Source organism: Cnephaeus nilssonii (assembly GCF_951640355.1).
Source record: "Cnephaeus nilssonii genome assembly, chromosome: 9".
Taxonomy (NCBI): Eukaryota; Metazoa; Chordata; class Mammalia; order Chiroptera; family Vespertilionidae; genus Cnephaeus; species Cnephaeus nilssonii.
Genome location: NC_137080.1, coordinates 20,470,579 through 20,490,677, shown reverse-complemented (window position 1 = coordinate 20,490,677; position 20,099 = coordinate 20,470,579). Strand labels below are relative to the sequence as shown.

At 39.3% G+C, this 20,099-nt stretch overlaps 1 protein-coding gene across 9 annotated transcripts in view; it reads left to right on the top strand.

Moving 5' to 3' along the window:
* Positions 1–20,099, top strand: part of EPB41L2 (erythrocyte membrane protein band 4.1 like 2) — a 199,151-nt gene that overhangs the window by 58,143 nt on the left and 120,909 nt on the right. Inside the window, exon 1 of one of the 9 annotated variants that reach the window (XM_079781292.1) lies at positions 16,132–16,260. The exons of 7 other annotated variants lie outside the window; for them this stretch is intronic. The gene's annotated coding sequence lies outside the window, so the exon portion shown is untranslated. Of the gene's footprint in view, positions 1–16,131; positions 16,261–16,303; positions 16,428–20,099 lie in introns of those variants that run through there. One more of the 9 variants, XM_079781294.1, reaches the window with a different exon arrangement.

The window sequence follows — 20,099 nt, the reverse complement described above, 5'->3', positions numbered from 1 at the left end:
TATGCAAATTAACTGTCACTCCAACACACAAGATGGCTGCCCCCATGTGGACACAAGATGGCCATCACAAGATGGCCAGCAGGAGAGGGCAGTTGGGAGGGACCAGGCCTGCAAGGGAGGGCAGTTGTGGGTGATCAGGCCAGCAGGGGAGGGCAGTTGGGAGGGACCAGGCCTGCAAGGGAGGGCACTTGGGGGTGATCAAGCCTTCAGGGGAGGGCAGTTAGGGGTGATCAGGCCTGCAGGGGAGGGCAGTTAGGGGCAAACAGGCTGGCAGGGGAGCAGTTAGGCATCAATCAGGCTGGCAGGGGATTGGTTAGGGGGTTATCAGGCTGGCAGGCAGAAGCGGTTAGGGGCAATCAGGAAGGCAGGCAGGCGAGCAGTTGGGAGCCAGCAGTCCTGGATTGTGAGAGGGATATCTGACTGCCCGTTTAGGCCCTATCCCCCTGGGCAGTCGGACATCCCTCGAGAGGTCCCAGATTGGAGAGGGTGCAGGCTGGGCTGAGGGACCCACCCCCACCCCCCCCGTGCATGAATTTCGTGCACCGGGCCTCTAGTTGAGATATAATTTATAAAATTGTAACATATTTAAAGAGTATAACATGATGATTTAATATATACAAACATTGTGAAATGATTCCCACAATGAGGGTAACATATCCATCACCTCACATACTTAACCTTTTTTTTTTTTTCTTTTGGTAAGAATGCTTAAGATCTACTCTCTTAGCAAATTTAAAGTGTGCAACACAGTATTATTAAATAGTGACCATGCTAATGACTAATGAGGTTGAGTATCTTTTCCTGTGATGATTGGCCATTTGTATATCCTCTTTAGAGAAATGTTTATTCAAGTCCTTTGCCCATTTTTAAATTAGGTTATTTGTCATTTTGTTCAGTTGTAAGTGCTTTTTCATATTCTGCATACTAGACACACCTTTATTGGAAATATAGTTTACAAATATCTTCTCCCATTCTGTGGATTGTCTTTTCATTTTCGTGGTAGTATCCTTTGACTCACAAATGTTTTTAAATTTTGATGAAGTCCAATTCACCTATTTTCATCAATTTTTTTGTTGTTGCTTTTGTTTTAGATGTCATATTTAAGAATTTGTTACCAAATCCAGTCATGAAGGTTTATATCTCTTTCTTTCAAAGATCTTCATTGTTTTAGCTCCTAAAATGTAGGAGCTAAAACAGTGAAGATCCTCTTTGATCCAATGTATATCCTCTTTGATCCATTTTGAATTAAAATTTGTGTATGGTGGTTAGATTTATTCTTTTGCATGTGGATATTCAGTTGTCCCATTACCATTTGTTGCAAGGACTATTGTGATTCTTTTGTGAATATATATATATATATATATATATATATATATATATATATATATATAATTACTTAGTCATAAAAAAGAATGGAATCTTACCATTTGTAGCAACATGGATGAGACTCAGAAGGTATTATACTAAGTGAAATAAGTCAGGCAGAGAAAAACAACTACCATGTGATTTCATTATATGTGGAATCTAAAGAACAAAATTAATGAACAAACAAAACAGAAACAGGAATAGCTACAGAGAACAAACTGAGGGTTGCCAGATGGGAGGACTATTGGGTGACTGGGGTGAAAATGGTCAAGGGATTAAGAAATACAAATTGGTAGTTACAAAATAGTCACAGGAATGTAGATTATAGCATAGGGAATATAGACAGTAATATTGTAATACTATGTATGGTGTCAGGTGGGCACTGAAATTATTGGGGGGATCACTTTCTTTATTAAAATATTTATTTAAAAATATGTTTTTATTGATTTTAGAGAGAGAGGAAGAAGGGAGAGGGATAGATAGAAACATCAATGAGAGAGAGAATCAATCATTCATCGCTGCCTCCTCCACACCCCCACTGGGGATCAAGCCCACACCTTGACATGTGCCCTGACTGGGAATTGAACCCATGACCTCCAACCATTGAGCCACACCAGCCAGGCAGGGGGATCACTTCTTAAATTACATAGTTGTGTAACCACTATGCTGTACACCTAAAACTAATATGTAATAATATTGAATATCAGCTGTAATTGATAAAAAAAGAAGAAAATACTATTTCCCCATTGAAATGCCTTGGCACCTTTGTCAAAATCAATTATCTATATATTTTGGGTTTGTTTTTGGACTATTGATTCTGTTCCACTGTTCATTTTTACACTAGTGCCACACTGTTTTGGTTACCCCCTAGCTTTGCAGTAAGTATTTTTAAAAAATAAGTTTTGATTATTTTTTTAGAGAGAGGGGAAAGAAGAGGGAGAGAGAGATAGGAACATCAATGAGAGATAAACATTGATCAGCTGTCTTCTGCACCCTTACTGAAGATTGAGCCCGCAACCCGGGCATGTGCCATGACCAAGAATTGAACTTGTGACCTCTTTGGTGCATGGTTCAGTGCTTAACCACTGAGACTCACCGGCCGGGCTATAGTTGGCTTTAAAACCAGGAAGTATGAATTCTTCTACTTTTTCTGTTTCAGGATTAGTTCAGCTGAGATCCCATGTAATTCCATATCAATTTTAGGATTAGTCTGTTCATTTCTGCAAAAAAAGGCAGTTGGAATTTTGATAGGGATTGCATTGAATCTGTCAATTAGTTTGGGGATTATGTCCATCTTAACAATATTAAGTCTTTGAATCCATGAACATGGATTTATTTCAGTCTTCTTTGATTTGTGTGAAAAGTGCATTGTAGTTTTCAGTGTTCAAGTCTTGTTCCTTGGTTAAATTTACTCCTATGTACTTTATTCTTGTTCATGCTAGGTGGAATTATTTTTTGGATTGCTGATGGCTTATGTATAAAAATATGACTGAGTTTGTATATTGATCTTATATCCTAAAACTTTTCTTCATTTCTTCATTAGCTTCCCACCCACCCCTGACATTTTAAGGATTATTTACTTATATGATCATGTCATCTGCAAATAAAGATCACTTACTCCTTTTTTCCCCCTTCCTTCTTCCTGGTTGCTTTTTATTTATGTATTTTTTGCCTAATTGCCCTGGCTTGAACTTTAAGTACAATGTTAAATAGAAGTGGTGAGAGGGGATATCCTGTCTTGTTTAGGATCTTAGGAAAAAAACTGTTAGTCTTTTATCTTTAATTTATGATGTTTAGCTGGGTTTTTGTAGATTCCTTTTAACATGTTTTGTCCATTGAAAAGATCTTGCAGTTTTTCTTCTATCAACATGATTTATTATGTTGATTGAATTTCATGTTGAGTCATCCTTGTATTCCTGGAATAAATTCCATTTGGTCATGTATGATTGTAGTGTCTTGTTGCATTTGGTTTGCCAGTATTTTGTTGAGGACTTTTGCCTTTGTATTTATTAGTGATATTGGTCTGTAGTTTTCTAACGTCTTTGGCTTTGGTATCAAGCATCATAGAATGAGTTAGATGTTTGGGATATTTTTTGGGGGGGGGGTAGTTGATGAAAATACTTTATAATTGTTTGTGGTTACACAACTGATTATATTAAAAACCTTTATTTGTACAATTAAGTGGATGACTTTCATAGTGTCTCAGTAATGTTGTTACCAAAATATTTTGGCAAGCTCACCTATCTTCTTTAACCCAAAGTCATTATCCTGGTCTTCAAAGTCCTCAATAATTTTTCCAGATATCATATTTTAGCATTACCTCTATCTTATCTTTATATGTGACTAATCCAGTGATAGTGGTCAACCCATTCCCCCACTCACCACTTCCTTCTCCCCAAGATCTCCCAGAATATCTTGTGCATCTTACTGCTTTACCCTGTCCAAGGACTGTTCCTCCTATCTTGAATGTCCTTGTCTCTCTTTCCCACCAATGACAGACAGTCCATCCACCCTTTCTTGCAGTCTTTTCAAGTTTCTTCTATTTATTATTCTAGCTTTCAGGTAGTCCCAAGCCCTGATGATTGTTATTTCACTTAGGAGGAAAAGTTGTGTGTGATCTGAAATGTGTGCGTTTCCTTAAGGAGACAGTGGGATGGAATATTTGAAATCAGAACTGTTCTGGAAAGTCTGGTATATGTGTTTGTAGTACTTTTTAAAAATGCACTACAGTTAACTCGCAAGTTTATAGGGTTTACTTTTCATTTTGTACTTTTCTGGTCTCCCCAAATGGTTCTCAGTGCTATGGTGTGGTCTGACCAGCCATTAACATTAAATGCCAGGTATCTATTAATGTACATGTATATGTCTGAAAGATAGAAAGATCCAGAACTTTCAGTTGTGTTTCACAGTTCTCCTTAGGTATTTCTAAAACAATATTTTCTAAAAAACTTATTGTGTTAGAGTAGAAACAGTTAAGTCCTAATGTGTAGAGTTCATGTGAAGCAGAGGTAGGCAAGACTGGTTAGGTAATGGCTACCTTTTGGCGTTTGGTGAAGTATAACTGGGAGATTACATACACATCATGGTGTAATGTCAGGAACATATTTCAAATAAAGTAGAATTGGCTTCAAATGCCAGGTATCTACCTCATACTTAGTTGTTAGGGGGTTAAGGCAAGATCCAAATTCAGGTTTGTCTAATTTCAGGATTGACAATTACCTAACCATGCTATTTTGCATTTTATGCTTGCTAAAGAAAGTTACTGCATTTCTCTGAGCCTCATTTTATTCATGTATAGAATGAGCTTGCTGTGCAGAGATGTTTTGAGGCATAAATAAGGATGTTTGTAAAGCAGTCAACAGCGAGCTTGCTCACAAAATAGGCAGGCTTATTTCTGTTAGTAAAATATTTTGTTTACTTCAAAACAATAGCACCAACAAAAGAGATTTTGAAAGCATGCCTGAAACTTATGCAGAGAAATTTGCTTATCTTTTGGCTTTAAAATATTGAATTCCTTACTTTATATTTTGGCACAAAGTATTCAATGTTCTTTTTCTCTAGAATTTAGATAATTTTTAAGTAAGTCATTTGTTAGTAATTACTTTCTTTCCCTCTTCTGTCTTTTTTCTTGTTCAAAATGAGTTTTAATCAAAGAGGTAATTGAATTATGCCTCTTTTTCATTAACTTTCCTTCTGAAGAATTTGAGAATATCTGGCAGTTGTGGTTAACTGAAGCTGTTATTTAGTTAAGCTATAGGCTTTGCAGTTTCTGGAGTGAAGTTTAGGAAGGGTGAATTTTTTGTTGGAAGCCATAATAGAGATGAACTAGAGAAGTAGTTATTGGTTTTCATCTTGGCTGCAAAAGTATTTGTATAAGAGTATTTGTTAGTGTTGCTATAGAAATATAGTCAAAACTACAGCAGGGAAACTATTACAAATAAATCATTGATTAGATTACCTGAATTGTTTTTCTTATGTTGGAGTTATTCATAATTGCTTTTAAAATGTCTGACTTTTTTATTCTTAGCTATAATAAAGATTCAGTTATCATAAGTTCAAAATAAATCAGTATTGTGAAGTAAGTACTAATCATCTAAATTTCTTTGGTCACTGTTAATCCTTAGAGATTTGGAGAGAAAAATTCTGCTAAAGGAAATCCAAATTTCCTGTTTGTGATGGTGATGGATTGTAATTTTAAAAATGTGTGTTTTCTTGTATTTCAGGATAGTTTTGGTTCAGTTGGGAATTTTTCTTAATGAAAACCATATATAGGTACTTTTTAAAAGTTTTATTTATATTTTCTTTTACAAATTTATTATGAAGTTATACTGGCTATGCTGTCCATTTTAGCTTTTTAATAAAGCTACAACTTGGATCAGGAGAAAGTATTTCCACTAAGCAGTTTGTAGGAGAAAATAGCTCTGCTTCTGGCTTTTATAGACTCTCTTGCTCAAAGGAAGACTAGCTATCGAGTCAGTTACAACTTCAGTGGAAGATGTCTTGCAGCTGTGCCTTTTTGGGTTTGTTCCAGAGATAGTATTTGTGTGTTCTGTCAAAGTGTCTTAAAGGCCCACCCCAGAAAGATTCAACTCTGTAAAAGGAGTTTTGTTTCACATATTATGGGGTTCTGGTGATGACGGTGGTCTTCATTGTCTTGTCTTTTAAGCTGGCATTTTATGGAGACACAGGCTTCACACTTTGAGAATAGGAATTGCAGTTATAGTTGTTGAATCTCATAAAATACATTTAGCCAGGTTCTTGGCACATACCATGATTAAAACAAATCACCCCTCTTAAGACTTTGGGATCTTAGTGAGTTATTTTTTAACTTCTTTTCTGCCTCTATACTGATATGAAGATGGCATTCATTTGATTATATTCTTCTGGGTAATTTAATAGATAATGATTTACAAGTCATCTATCCTATATAATAAAAGCCTAATGTGCCAAGTGTCCAGTTGTCCATTCAACCAATCAAAGTGTAATATGCTAATGATATGCTAAGGCCGCTCAACCACTTGCTATGATGTGCACTGACCACCAGGGGGCAGACAGTCGACCAGTCGCTATGACTTATACTGACCACCAGGGGGAAGACAGTAAACCAGTTGGCCAGTCACTATGACGTGCACTGACCACCAGGGGGTAGACGCTCAATGCAGGAGCTGCCCCCTGGTGGTCAGGGCACTCCCACAAGGGGAGCGCCGCTCAGCCAGAAGCCAGGCTCACAGCTGGCAAACTCAGTGGCAGTGGCGGGAGCCTCTCCTGCCTCTGTGGCAGTCAGACACCCCCCCAAGAGCTCCCGGACTGCGAGAGGGTGCAGGCTGGGCTGAGGAACCCCCCATTGGCCCCCCTACCCCACTCTCACCCCCCAGTGCACGAATTTCGTGCACCAGGCCTCTAGTATATATATAAAAAGCCAGCAACCAGAATGCCATAAAGACCGGAACGACTGGTCCCTATGACACCACACCCACTGTGGCCAATGAACCGACCTCCTGCAGCCCCTTTCCCCAGTCGGCCCTGCCCCTGATCGTCAACCCCCTACCCCAGTAAGGGGTGGGGCCAGCCTGCCAACCTCCTGCAGCCCTGCCCCTGATAGGCCCCCACTACCCCGAATGGCCCGTGGCTCCTCCCCCCAGCCTATTCCGCCCCCAATTAGCTCCCCCACTCTGATCAGGGGTAGGGCTGTCCAGCCAATGGCCCACAGCCCCTCCCCATGGCTGGCCACGCCCCAATTGGCCCTCCCACCCCAATTGGGGGCGGGGCCTTCCGGCCAATTTCCCACGGCCCCGCCCCCCAGCTGGCCCGGCCCTGATCGGCCAACCTCCCGCTGTCTCCTCCTCCTGACAGGACCGGCCTGATCCGCCCCAATTGGGGCTGGGCCAGCCAGTCCCCACCCGTGCATGAATTGGTGCACTGAGCCTCTAGGGTTGACATAATAGAAGACAGATGATGCAGGGAATCCTAAAGTTTGAAAAGTTTAAAACACTAATGACTTTACATATTGAAAATTATTGCGTTTAACCTGTTCTGAATAACGTTAACCCAATTGCTAAAGGAATTATCATTCAATGATAAACAATATATTATCATTGAATATATCCTAGGAGATTGACAGATTTTCTCCAAAATTTTCACTTTTCTTCTTGTCTATCCCTCCACCCTCCTCCTTTAAATACTCCAAAGTTATCAAAGCTGTTTGGAATGGAGAATAGGGCTTCGGATGCACTCCTGTTTTTCTGTCTTCTGTAAACCCCTTCTTCTCCCACCCCTTTGTATTTTCAGTTACCTTCCCTTTGGTCTCTGAGGTAGAGGTGCTGCTCCTGCTATCCAGGATTAAACCATCTCCCCTGGTTTTGATCCTTTTTCATCTGTCTCTTCTGAACTACCTTCCATCCATTTTTCTTTTTCTCCTTTGTGTCTTTAAACTCTCCTTTTTTTGTCTCTCCCACCAGAAGTCCGAACCAACCAAAACATCCCCATAGTTCAACATCTTCCCACAACCTTGTAGTTACTACCTCCCCTTTTTCTAGCCTTTTACTTTATTGCTAAACTTAAGATTAATTTACACTTATCTTTTACCCTCCCCTTTTCAATATTTTTTGTAGCCAGATGGTTTTTTCTGCCACCATCCAGTGAAGTTGCTCTTTGATGTTCCCAGCAATCTTTTCATGACACTTTTAAAACCTTATTGGTGCCTGAAGCAATCTGCCCGTGGCTGCCATATTGTCCACTCCTCCCAGCTTGACTGTTATCTTTTGGCAGTACTTCCTTGCTTTGCTGTTTTTTTCTCTTAAGCTGAACCTTCCCAGCCTCCTTTATAGATTCTTTGCTTTCCATCTGGGGGTTTATTATGAGCATTTTTCTTTCTCTGTTTGCCTGGGGTGTCATCTACTCCCATAGCTTCAAATAACACTCATTGACGAAGTCGTTGCAAATCTTAGCAAGGAAACCTAGACTCTGTTGTTCAAATGCATATCTCCAACCATCCTGATTGTCATCACACAGTCATTTCAGTTCAAAGGCATTAAAAGTAGAAGCTTGTGCTTCTTTCATCCCTATTTCCTACTCTTTTTGGAAATCCTTGTCTAGGTGAATGGTACTACTATCTAACCTTTGACTACCAGGAACCTGGGAACTTTGTTCTCCATTGCTTCAAGAATCCAACTCATTATCAAATCCTGTCCCTGTTACCTGCTAAATATTGACTCCATCTCTTCCTTCGCATATTTGTTGCCTCTGTCTTAGTTTAGATGCTGTTTCCTGGACCACTGGAATATCATCTTAACTAGTTTCCTTTCATTGTGTCACTGGTTCTCACATGACTGCCAAAGTAATCCTCCAGAAATACAAAATTAATGTTGTTTTCCATTGCCTACAGGATAGATCTGAGCTTAGCATACTGATCACTCATTATTTGACTACCTCTGTCCCTCTTCTTTACTCCCACCCTTGTTGCAGGCAAATGAGTTACCATTCTCTGCAACGCATTTATATTTATGATTCTGTACCCTTCGCTTAACTGTTCCCATGGTGAGGAGTCCGCTTATACCCACTTACAATTGGCCCAGTAAGCTCCTTCTTAACCTTCAAGGTCAGCTCAGATGTCACATTGAGAAGTATTCTTACCTCATCAAGTTAGTTACTATTGAATTCTTCATGCCTATATTCTAACTCTTATTCTCTTTGTAATCCAGTTTTTTAAGTGCCTTGCTTTTGTACTGCTGGAGCCAAGTTTTACACAGGTCTGTGTCCTTAGCAGCTATCAGTAAGCAGAGAGCAATTCTCACTGGATGAATGGAAACCCAAAAGTACAGAATTAAAATCAAGATTTCATAGGGAAGGGTAATGGTGAGTATTCTGGATTGATATTGGATATTCTTAATTAATTTGGGTGATTAGGGTCTGTGGATTGAGAACATGTTAACATTGCTTAGGGTTTTCTTTCATAATTCAAGTTTGGAGAGTTAGGTTCGAAAGGTGAAGCTACAGAAAGATATGAGTGAAGCTACAGTTTCAAATTGTGGAGCTAATAAAGTTGTGAAGGGCTGAAAGTAGTCTGGGTTCTTAATCAAGGGCCCAAACCATGCAGAAGGCGTATATTAGGCAGAGAAGGAAGACTCTGATGCAGGTGAAGTGAGGAGAGGGCCCCAGATGGGGTTGTACCTCCCCAGGGCCTGATGTGTAGCTGTGCTTTACTAACTCCGTACACCTTAACATTTCCTTGGCTTGCCCTGGTAGAATCCGTGTTTAAGTTATATATAACACTAGAGGCCCAATGCACGAAGATTCGTGCAAGAATGGGCCTTCCTTCCCCTGGCTGCCGGCACCACCACCTTTCTGCCTTCCCATGCTGCCCAGAGGCCTGGAGCGGCTGGGGTGGTGTGGAATGCCTGCATCATTCCATGGCGATGACCCAAGTGTCCCGCCCCGCCCCGACAGCTCGGCTCGTGTATATGCAAATTAACCCGTCACCTTTGTTGGGTTAATTTGCATACTCACTCCTGATTGGCTGGTGGGTGTCACAAAGGTATGGTCAACTAGTATATTACTCTTTTATTAGGTAGATTTTTTTTTACAAGGACCTTGTGTTTATATGGTTCTAGTTGGGCCTCTTGGATAGGGGGGCCCTTTTAAAGGAAAGAAGAAAAAGGGAAAAAGGGAAATTGTGGAGGGTGGATTAGGGTGAGGAAACACTTTTTTTTCCTTCTACAACTTGCAGGAAAAATAGATAAATGGGATTGGTAGGAAATTACTATATGTTAATGTTTGTTTGTTTTTTAAATAGAGTTAAACATAATGATTCACTCTGTCATTTCTAGGGCAAAATTTAGATTGTTAATCTTTGTGACCAGTGAAATTTTATTTTTAATAGTAACTTGCATTCATTTAGCATTTTTGCACTTTTCTAGTAGCTATACAGCTCTGCTGTATAGGCAGATTATCTGCTGATACCTTCATTTTACAGACTTAGCTAAGTGGCAGTTTTGGGATACATCTAGTGTAGGAAGTGGTTACAGGGTTAAGCCTCGGACTGACCTTGTTGGCAAAGCCAAAAACAAGTCCCAGCTTAGAGGGCACAGCCCTCTTAGCATAATTAAGCTTGATCTTGTGATGCTCCCTAGATCTTTCCTCGGTAGCTAATGGGCTGTGGGAGGTGCAGCAAATGCTGCCAAAACAAGTGAAACTTACAAGAACATTGTAGATTACCATTGTTTACCTCTGACTATAAAATAAAGGCTCAGCTTGCAGTCTGGATCCTTTCTGTGGTCTTAGCCAGGCACAGAAGATCCACCTAGACCCAACTTATTCTCTTTGTCTGTCTTTTCTTCATCCTTCGCTGCCCCCCCCCCCCCCGCCCCCGCCCCCCTTAGGCTTGCCGAACCCTTGGCTGTGCTGGTGCAGCACAATCTAGACTGAATGTGAATTTAATAGTCTTTCCAATTGGGAAGAGTAATTAATTTCTTGGCAGTAGCCTCTTTATTTTTGGAAACTTACAATTTTTTCAGTAGTGGGAAGGTATAGGGATTTTTGGGGGTCCAGATGGTGGGAGCTTTTGAGGTCTGCTGGATGCCTTGTCTCAAGGCTCTTTGTTTCTCTGGCCCGTGGAGAGCCATAAAGGGCCTCTCTCTTCCCTCTTCTCTCCCCTTTTCTTCTCATTGGGGCAGGGCAGTCTGCATAGGGAAAGGCATTGGAACTGTTAGTCAGAATCTGACATTTGGCCTGGGTTCTACTGACTTACTATGTATGTGACCTTAAATAAGTAACCTAACTTCTGGCCTGAAGTCTTCCATTTGTGAAAGGCAAGGGCTAGAGATACATAAGTACTGAGATCCCATTTGGCTCTAAATTTATTTATTCTAGAAAAAACCCACTTTGCTCAGTCATATGTAGGGTGTTGCACAGTGCTAACAAGATATTTGTTTCTGCTTTATGGCTAATGGGCTTTGTGGTAGGTGCTTTTATTTTATTTCTTTAATCCCTATGGCAAAGGGGTGTCATTACCACATTAGCAGTAACATTTATACATTTAAAAAGAGATGAATGAGCCTAAATATTGTGAGCCTATAATACCTTCCTTAACCTCCTCAAGGGAGTTGTCCACTTTGCTGAGCCCTTCCTGTATCTGTTATATCCCTTATCACATGTGGTACAATTACTTGTTTATGTACCTCTTCCCTGCTAGACTGAATTCGCAGAGGGCTGGTATGAGGAAGAGCTATCTAGTGGTAAAAGCTTAGACCAGTGTCTGGTGCAAAAGAGGAACTCAGCAACTGCTTCTTAGACATATGTGGAATGAAAATAATACTTTTTAAAGTAAATGCTGGGTTACTGTATTGGTCCGAATGTGTAATTCTAATAGTGATACTTTTGACTTTTTTAGTTAAAAAAAATAAATAAAAAGGAGGTTAGCTTTGTCCTAACACTTGTTAGTTTCAAAACATTAACTTTTTGAGTATAGATTCCTAACCACCACTCCTCCCCACCGTTCTCCCCCTCCCCCGCCCCCTGCACCTATTCTCTTTCCAAACTCCCTTTAAATCTGGGGTCATGCAACAAGTTTCTTTCCCAGAGTTTCACAAATATATAATTCTTTTTAATGTTACATTTTTAAAGACATGATAGGGGAGACATTTTGTGAAAGACTCATGAGCAGTTGTGCAAATTATTCTGGATTTAGAGCCTGAGAGAAGTTAAACTGTGGAGTGTTATGGTCAAAATAGAGCCTACACATAGGGTTCATGGAATAGAGCAGTTTTTTTCTTCTTTTTGCTGACATTAGATAGGAATGATTCTGTCTGAAATGTGGGCTGCTAGAAAATGTTATAGACCAATTGAAGTTCATCGAGATTGAAAGAGTCCTGAAACTTTTCTCCATGTTCGTTTAGGAAGTATAGTGTTTATAGTGTTGCCTGGTGATTGGTAGATGGGAAAATTGGATTCCTTGTAAAATTAGTAGAATAAAAAAAACAGAGGTTTGTTTTGAGTACTCCTTAGGTTATTTTAGGGCTATATCAGAAAATTATGTGTGCTTTTTTTCCTCACATGACAAGTGATGATTGCTTCTCAAATGGAGGCTAGATGAATGAAGGTGGGAAGATTGAAAGGAACTGTTTTCCTCATTATCTTTGTGCAACACCAATCACTTTATTTTCTGCACAGAATTTGGTTTTGGACTGTGGGTCTTTTACATCTTATTCAATTCCATTCTTTGTCCCCATAAAGCAAGGAGGTAGGATAATTTTAGAAATTGAAAAAATTATGGTATTGGGTTAAAGATAAAATTCTATTTATACACAAACTGACATATACATATATAGGAAAAATGTTTCTACCTTAATCCAAACTCCCTTTATTACTTAAAAAATAGTATTCTGAGATAAACCTCAAGTTTACCTTTTTAGTGGAATAATGAGACAGTGTCAAAACATGGTTATTTAGGATCTTCACAAGACAGATGTAACAGATATAAATTCATATTAATTTTTTATGTTAAGACATGTGGAAGTTTCAGCCAGTGTAATTTGTGCACTTTAATGAGTTTAAAATCTTACTGGAAATGAATAATTTAAACAATATTAGACCTGGTTTGTGTACTTCTTTGCCAATAATCCATTGACTAATCCTACCTAATAATAGACAAATATGCAAATTGACCGTACCTTCGCTATGCCCATGATTGGCCAGGAGGCGCGGGGGGCGGGACTTGGGGTGGCCGGGGTAGCTGATTGGGCCGGTGGGATGCTGAGCTGCGTCGCCAGCAGCGGCAGGAGCTCAGCGTCTGCGCCATGGCTGTGCTGCGGCACAGAAGGGGCCTCTGGGGCAGCGAGCTGACGTCCCGCCGCCTGGACCATCAAAAGCGGGGGAGCTGAGTGCAATCGAAAGCAAAAGTGTGGGAGCTGGGTGCCTGTCCGCTCAGGCAGCAGGCCTTTCAGAAGCCTCTGCCACGCCGGAGGCTTCTGAAAGGCCTGGTGCACCAGCGATCGAAAGCAAAAGCATGGGAGCTGGATGCCTTTCCGCTCAGGCACCAGGCCTTTCAGAAGCCTCTGGCGCCTGGTGCACCAGCGGACAGGCACCCAGCTCCCCGTGATCGAAAGGGAAAGCATGTAGGGGACCCTACACGTGCATGATTCAATCATGCACTGGGCCTCTAGTCTATATATATAAAACCCTAATATGCAAATAGACCTAACGGCCGAACAACTGAAGCTCACACCCACTGCCGGCACTGGCCCCGCTTGCACCCGCTGCTAGCGCTGGCCCCAATTGCTCTGTGCCGTCAGCTGGTGCGAGCGGGCTGGCGCTGTCAGCATGTGGGAGCAGCAGAGGCTGGAGCCAGGCTGCCAGCAGACAGGGGACTGGGAGCCGCGGCGGGAGGGGCTTGGCAGGGGTGCGAATGATGGGCCAAGACCCGCCCTTGTGCCTACCGCAGCCTCATGCCCCACATTTCCTTACACAGTGCACAAATTCATGCACTGGGCCCTTAGTCTTATATAAGTTACCTCCCTTATTTGGGTTTAGTTTACTCATCTGCAAGACCAGGTTGTTAAAATAGAGATAATGCAGCATTGGTGGAAAAGTGCTATTGATTTTCAGACCAATTTGGTGGAAATTCTGGCTCTACCACTTATTGGGTATATGATTTTTGAAACTCATTTAAATTCTCTGGGTTCTCTTTTTATCTACGGTATTAATTTTTTTGTTTTTAGAATTTGTTTGTTTTCAAATCATAGTGTCACAAAACTTTCTTACTAGTAGTTCCCTTAACCTTTGTTTGAATAATGAGAATTAGTTGTCTTACTAAGCAGGATCTTTTATATTGAAACCAGCAGTGGAGTTTGAGCAGTACCATTCAGCTTCAGCTGCTATAACAAGATACCATATACTGGGGGGCTCAGACAACAAATTTATTTTCTCACAGTTCTGAAGGCTGTAAGTCCAAGATCGAGGTTGCCACCAGCATGGTCAGTTCTTTTGAGGGCTCCTTTCCTGGATTATACATGGCCACCTTCTCTTTTTGTCTTCACAGGGTGAGGTGAAACAGAGCAGAAGGTGAAAGAATGAGCAAGCGCTCTGGTGTCTTTTCTTATAAGGGCAATAATTCTATCATGATGGCCTCCACCCTTAAGTTCTCATCTGAATCTAATTATTCCCCAAAGGTCCCATCTCCAAATACCATCACATTGGAGGAGGGTAGTGCTTCAACGTATGAACTCTGGGACACACACAATTCAGTACTAGCAGAAGGTGGGGAGTAAGAGGGCAGGACACACAGAGGTGATGAGAGAGATCTGAGCTGGAGTGTTAACTTCACTGGATCCAGTGCAGTGTTGGTAGTTATGAGACTTCCAGATTCCATGAAGCAGCACATGTCAGAAAAAGGCTTGGAGCCAATATTTTTCAAGTAAGTCCATTGAAATATGTCATGGACTGCATTTATTAAAAATACATTTAACATAAAAAAAGTAGGAAGAAAATAAAAGATTATTGCTACTTTGAACTGAATAAAATTGGCTCTACTAAAAACTCACCAAATTGCCCTATTGTGAATCAGTGAAAACTCTGGTGGATAATGAAGTTTATTTATTTCCGTTACATAGAATGACTTTTTAAAAAAGTTTAATATTTGTCCATTTTAACAGAGATTAATCTCTTCAGAGCTAGCTGCTACTAGAACATATTTTCACTAAGTTCCCATAAAGCAAACCTTACCCTTTCTCTACTAGTTGGAAAAAGGTGACATCTTACTTATTTAAGTATCTAAAGCATTTTTTTGGAATTAAAAAACACTTATTTTTTTCATATTTTTAAAAAAAGACTGCTGTAAGTGAATATGATCATGTAATACTCACTAATGGACATTGGAACTGCTTGATAGGAGAGCAATATGGCTGCATCTTGAAGTTGTGAAAATGCATGCCTGGATACAAAGTCTGACTGTTTTGGTCATGATTGTTTAATATAAATATCCACATTGGGGGGAAAAAACACCAATAACCAGAATTTAAATTGTGGAAATGTAAAGTGAGTGGGGGTTAGTATTGTATAATCAGGAAAGATTAGTTGTTTCTCAGATTTCTCTGACCTGAATTTTAAAATTAATGTGTTTTCCTTTAGTTACTTTACATTTACTTTACTGCCATATGTATTTATATTCATATATAGATGGATGTATGCTTACCTTTTGTGTCAGTCATTTCTCAATGTAGGGTTGACAATGAAGCAGATATATCAGCTTTGTAACTATGTGATGGAACCTATAAATCTTCATTAAAATGAGCCTTCATTTTTAAACATAATATGAAATTAATGAATAAGCAAATTTTTTTACAAATGAATCAAAATTGATATTTCATTTTTATGTATTTCCAGAGTCTTTCTATGTCTGGAAATGTATACATTGGTTTATTAGTAGTTTATAAATAAAGATGATTAGGTCAGATATTGTGTATATACACTTTTGATGTCTATTTGTAGGATAGGATAAAATGACAAAAATAAGAACACAGTTGAAGGAGCAGACCGAAAGCAAAGTAAAAATTATGACCACAAAAACAGAAAAAATTCCTAGCAATAATAGAAAAATTATCATAGAATTACAGTTGTGTCATAGAAACTATACTTTATGTGAGCTTTCTTCATTTAGTGGGTAGAGCAGACAGCAGGAAAATGACTTTTTCTTTGACCCATGTGAATTTTCTAGCTGAGGAATGAAGTAACTTGGAACCAAGCTGAGCTTTTCTGCAGAGCATGCCCTTTTCCAGCAGGGTCCGGCCTGGGTGGGGCAGGTCTTGCTCATTAAGCTTCTGCAGACTGGATTTCCATCAGCTTTCCACAGTCTTCTAATGACAGGGAACAGCAAACAACGGGCTCGATGTGCTTAAAAGCTGCGTATGTATTTCAAGGGAGAGATTTTTAAGAAATTTCTGTTGTAGCAGTTAGGTTTTATTATGTATGCTTGATTGTTTTGCTTTTGAAGGAAGCTTGCTTTTGAGAGTGTCAGTATTCAGGGCACTGAAAATTTGGAAAAGCTAACATATAGAGTAGATGGAATCTGGGTAAGTACATTATGTGGAAAGGGAATATGTTCAGTTATATTTGAACTAAGCCCTATGAAAAAATATTTGTGTGTGTGTGTGTGTATGTGTGGTTAGAGTTTAGTTTTAGATTACCTGTTTGCATTTTTCTAGGAAAATATTGAAATTTTTTTCAAGTTATCTTTAACATAATTGTCTTTTTAGGTTTGCCCTATGAGAATAATGAAAGTAGTTCATTGCTTTATTTTATATACTTGTCCTGCTATTTTATGATTGAATTATTCAGTAGTGCAATATGAAAGTTAATTATTTCTAAATTACATTGAGGACCATGTAAGGTTAATAGTGTTCAGTTATTTTTAACATGTTAAAGGAGGACAGATTTGAATTTAATTTTAAGATGCTTCATTTTCAGGTTAACTTGATAGGTTGAAAGAAGTGCTGTGGCTAGCAGAGATTGGAATTTACATTTTTTAGCATCTGCAAATTAGTGGCCATTAACAATGATCAAAAATTACATATCATTTTGCTGTTGCTACTATCTAAGTGTGATATTGGTTGAACAAGTTCTTTTACTGAATATTTAATCAGTTGTCACTTTGAGCAGATTTGAAAACTCACTATGTTGCCCAGATGCTGACTGACATCCAGACTCAGAAAAAAATTGTTTTCATGATTTTTCTTGTTATAATCTACCAATCTTTTTTCAAAAAGGACCTTGTTTCAATGCTACTTTCTAACAAAATGAAAAGCAGTACTACTAGGATGGGTGGAGGGTGATCTTGGCAAATTCCATTTTTATTGTTGCCACTGCAGGGAATGCTCTCCTACTACTGAAGTAATGGGAGGTCAGGGGCTGGGAGGGGGGGAGGGACGCCTATGTGTACTTAGGATGTTTAAGTTTTCTATTTTGAGAACCAAGAAAGAATTGTCTCTTTAAATTATTGGCACTAGATGTGGGAATAAATAACTGTAAAGGTGATGCTGATGATTTGGACAGCCAGTCATGAGCCCCTTTCCCCCACCCGCTCTCCCTGCCCCTATCTCCTTGGTAATATTCCTGTACACATTATATGATGTATTGATGACGTGTAGTTTAACATCATAGCTGGATCACATAGCAAGTTGGAAAGGGAAATTTTAAGCATTGACATTTAGTTTGCATGAATGTTTTGGTAGACTTTAAGGTTGCATGCCTGGCATATTCTCCAGCAGGATCCTCTACCAAATCATGCTTACAAATATTTGAATTTTGAGACTCTTACCTCCAAAGACAGAAATATATTTACTAGTTGAAATAAAAACTTGTCCTGACTAGCACCACCAAAAAAAGTAGTTATTTGAAGCCTCTAAATCAAGTAGTTTTGAGTTAAACTAATGCTGAATAGAAATTAAAAAAAAAAAAAGACAAGTTTTAAGCATTCCAAATGGCATGTCTATAATTCCGTTGTAGTTACAGCTTTTCCAGCCTGGGGAAAGTTGCTTTTATCACGCCAGGCATGGAGGTCCATATGCAAACAGTCTACAAGGCAACTTCTGCTGACCTACCAGAGGACTAGCATCAACATTTGGATCTGCTTACCTAAGCCAGAAAAATCATTCAGTTTATAGTCTCATTTTACTCTTTGGTAGTGCTGTAAATATTTAAAATGGCAGAAGATCTGACGGCCAAAATTTACCAAGTGAATTATATTTTTTGACAAGGTTTAGATATTTATGCCTGTCAACTGCACAGTTCCAAAGCTTACGGAGAAGAGGATTTGAGAAAGTGTGAGATCAGTGTAGGCTCCAGTTCAGTTGGCCTTGTCATAGTGTGGGGAGTTGATTGACTTTGACAAGCTTTTGTCTTATGACCTATTAAAATGCAGCGTCTGCAGCTTGTGCATTTATCTTGTGCAGTTAATCTTGGTGGATGTGTCTGTCGTTAGCTTATTTGGGAAAGGCCTCCTGAACCACGTTATTTTTTAGCTAAAGAATTTAGAGTTTGATTCACACAGGAATTTAAACTGGTTGTAGATTATCACTTGATACCAAGTGGGTTTTACAATGGGCTGGGTGAGGATCCTATGCAGAAGGTAGCTGAGGGATGAGCTTAGAGAAAGTATTCTCCCTAGTATCTGTTATGACTGTGAGAGATTGTTGGTGTTGGCTTTGCTCTGTTTTGAGCCTGGTTATGATGTCACTGGAAGAAATTGCACAGTGTATTTTTCTTTTGTATAGAACATTATATGATGGTGGTCCAAATAAATGTTCCCATAACTAGGAACATCACAAGTTTATCGAGAAGCCACCGGATGCACAATACTGCACTGGGAACATGTAGTTATTCATCTGCACAAAATTTCACTCTCTTCATGGGAGCATAGGAACTGATGTGGGCAGGGAGAAGGTGTGGACAGGAAACATGACATCCTTGTGTTTGTCAGGCCAATTTTGTTCCTGCCTTTGCCTATAAGTGAGGATGAAGCTGATGACAGATTCGGAATGTTTATGTGTGACCAGATAAGAAATTTAATGAGTCTTCTCATTGTGTTTTACTCTCCTTTTAAAATTTTCCTCAAATTTCAGAGAAATCTAATTCTAAATGTCCTGTTCTCACTTCTCCAGCAGAAAATAGGAATAATATTTTTGGCCTAGCTGCATATGTACCAATATTATTGTTAGCAAAAGACATCTCTTTTTTATTTTTATTTTTTATTCTCCACACCTAGGTCAAATGTTTAAAAAACTAGCAAGGCTTTCTCAGAAACTATGTGTGTTGTTGTTTTTTAAATGAACAATTGATATACTTTAAATAAGATTTTGGCTGCTCTAAAAGTGTAAATTTTGAACTTTAGGAAAGCAGTGTGCATAGGATGAGGGGTAGGTTTGTGAAGTATGTGTGATGGAATTTATGGCAGTTGTGGCATTTGGGTTGTCTCCAAGAAAGCAGACCTAACTAGGCTGGGTTCACTTAATGCATTAGATATCTTAATGAATAAATATTGTTTTTCTAATAAAGTATTTAAGTGCTTCAGTTTGTACAAATTTATGAGTGAAAACTTTCTCTCTCCTATCTGCACCTTAGACCTCATATACGCAGTGCCACCCACCATTTCCCATAATCACTGTTGTTGGTCATCTGTGTCCTTTTCTAATTTCTTATATGTTTGCAAGCAGATATGTGCATTCACATACTTCTCAGACACATTGCTTTCAACCCATAAGATAGCTATATGCTATCTGAATCTTGTTTTTTGTACTTAACAGTGTAACGAGATATTTTTGTAACTGGGATGGAAACCTCCCTCACTTTTTTCTTTATAGCTACAGAATATTATATTTTCTTTTACAATGTTACAGTGAATCATCTGTACATAATTACTTTACATATGTACAAATGTATCTGTAGGATACGTTCCCATAAGCAGGATTACTGGTTTAGTGTTGTACACATTTGGAATTTTGGCTGTTGGCAAATTACTTCCATTGGCACCAATTTACTCATCTACTCACAATTATATGAGAATGCCTATGGGCCAGAGTCCCATAGCCATGCTCAATACTGACGTGATTAAGCTTTTGGACTTTTCCACTCTACTTTTAGCTTGTATTTCTTTTACTATGAGTGTGGTGAGCATATTTTTATATGTTTACTAGAGGCCTGATGCATGAAATTTGTGCATGGGCGGGGTCCCCTCAGCCCATCCTGCA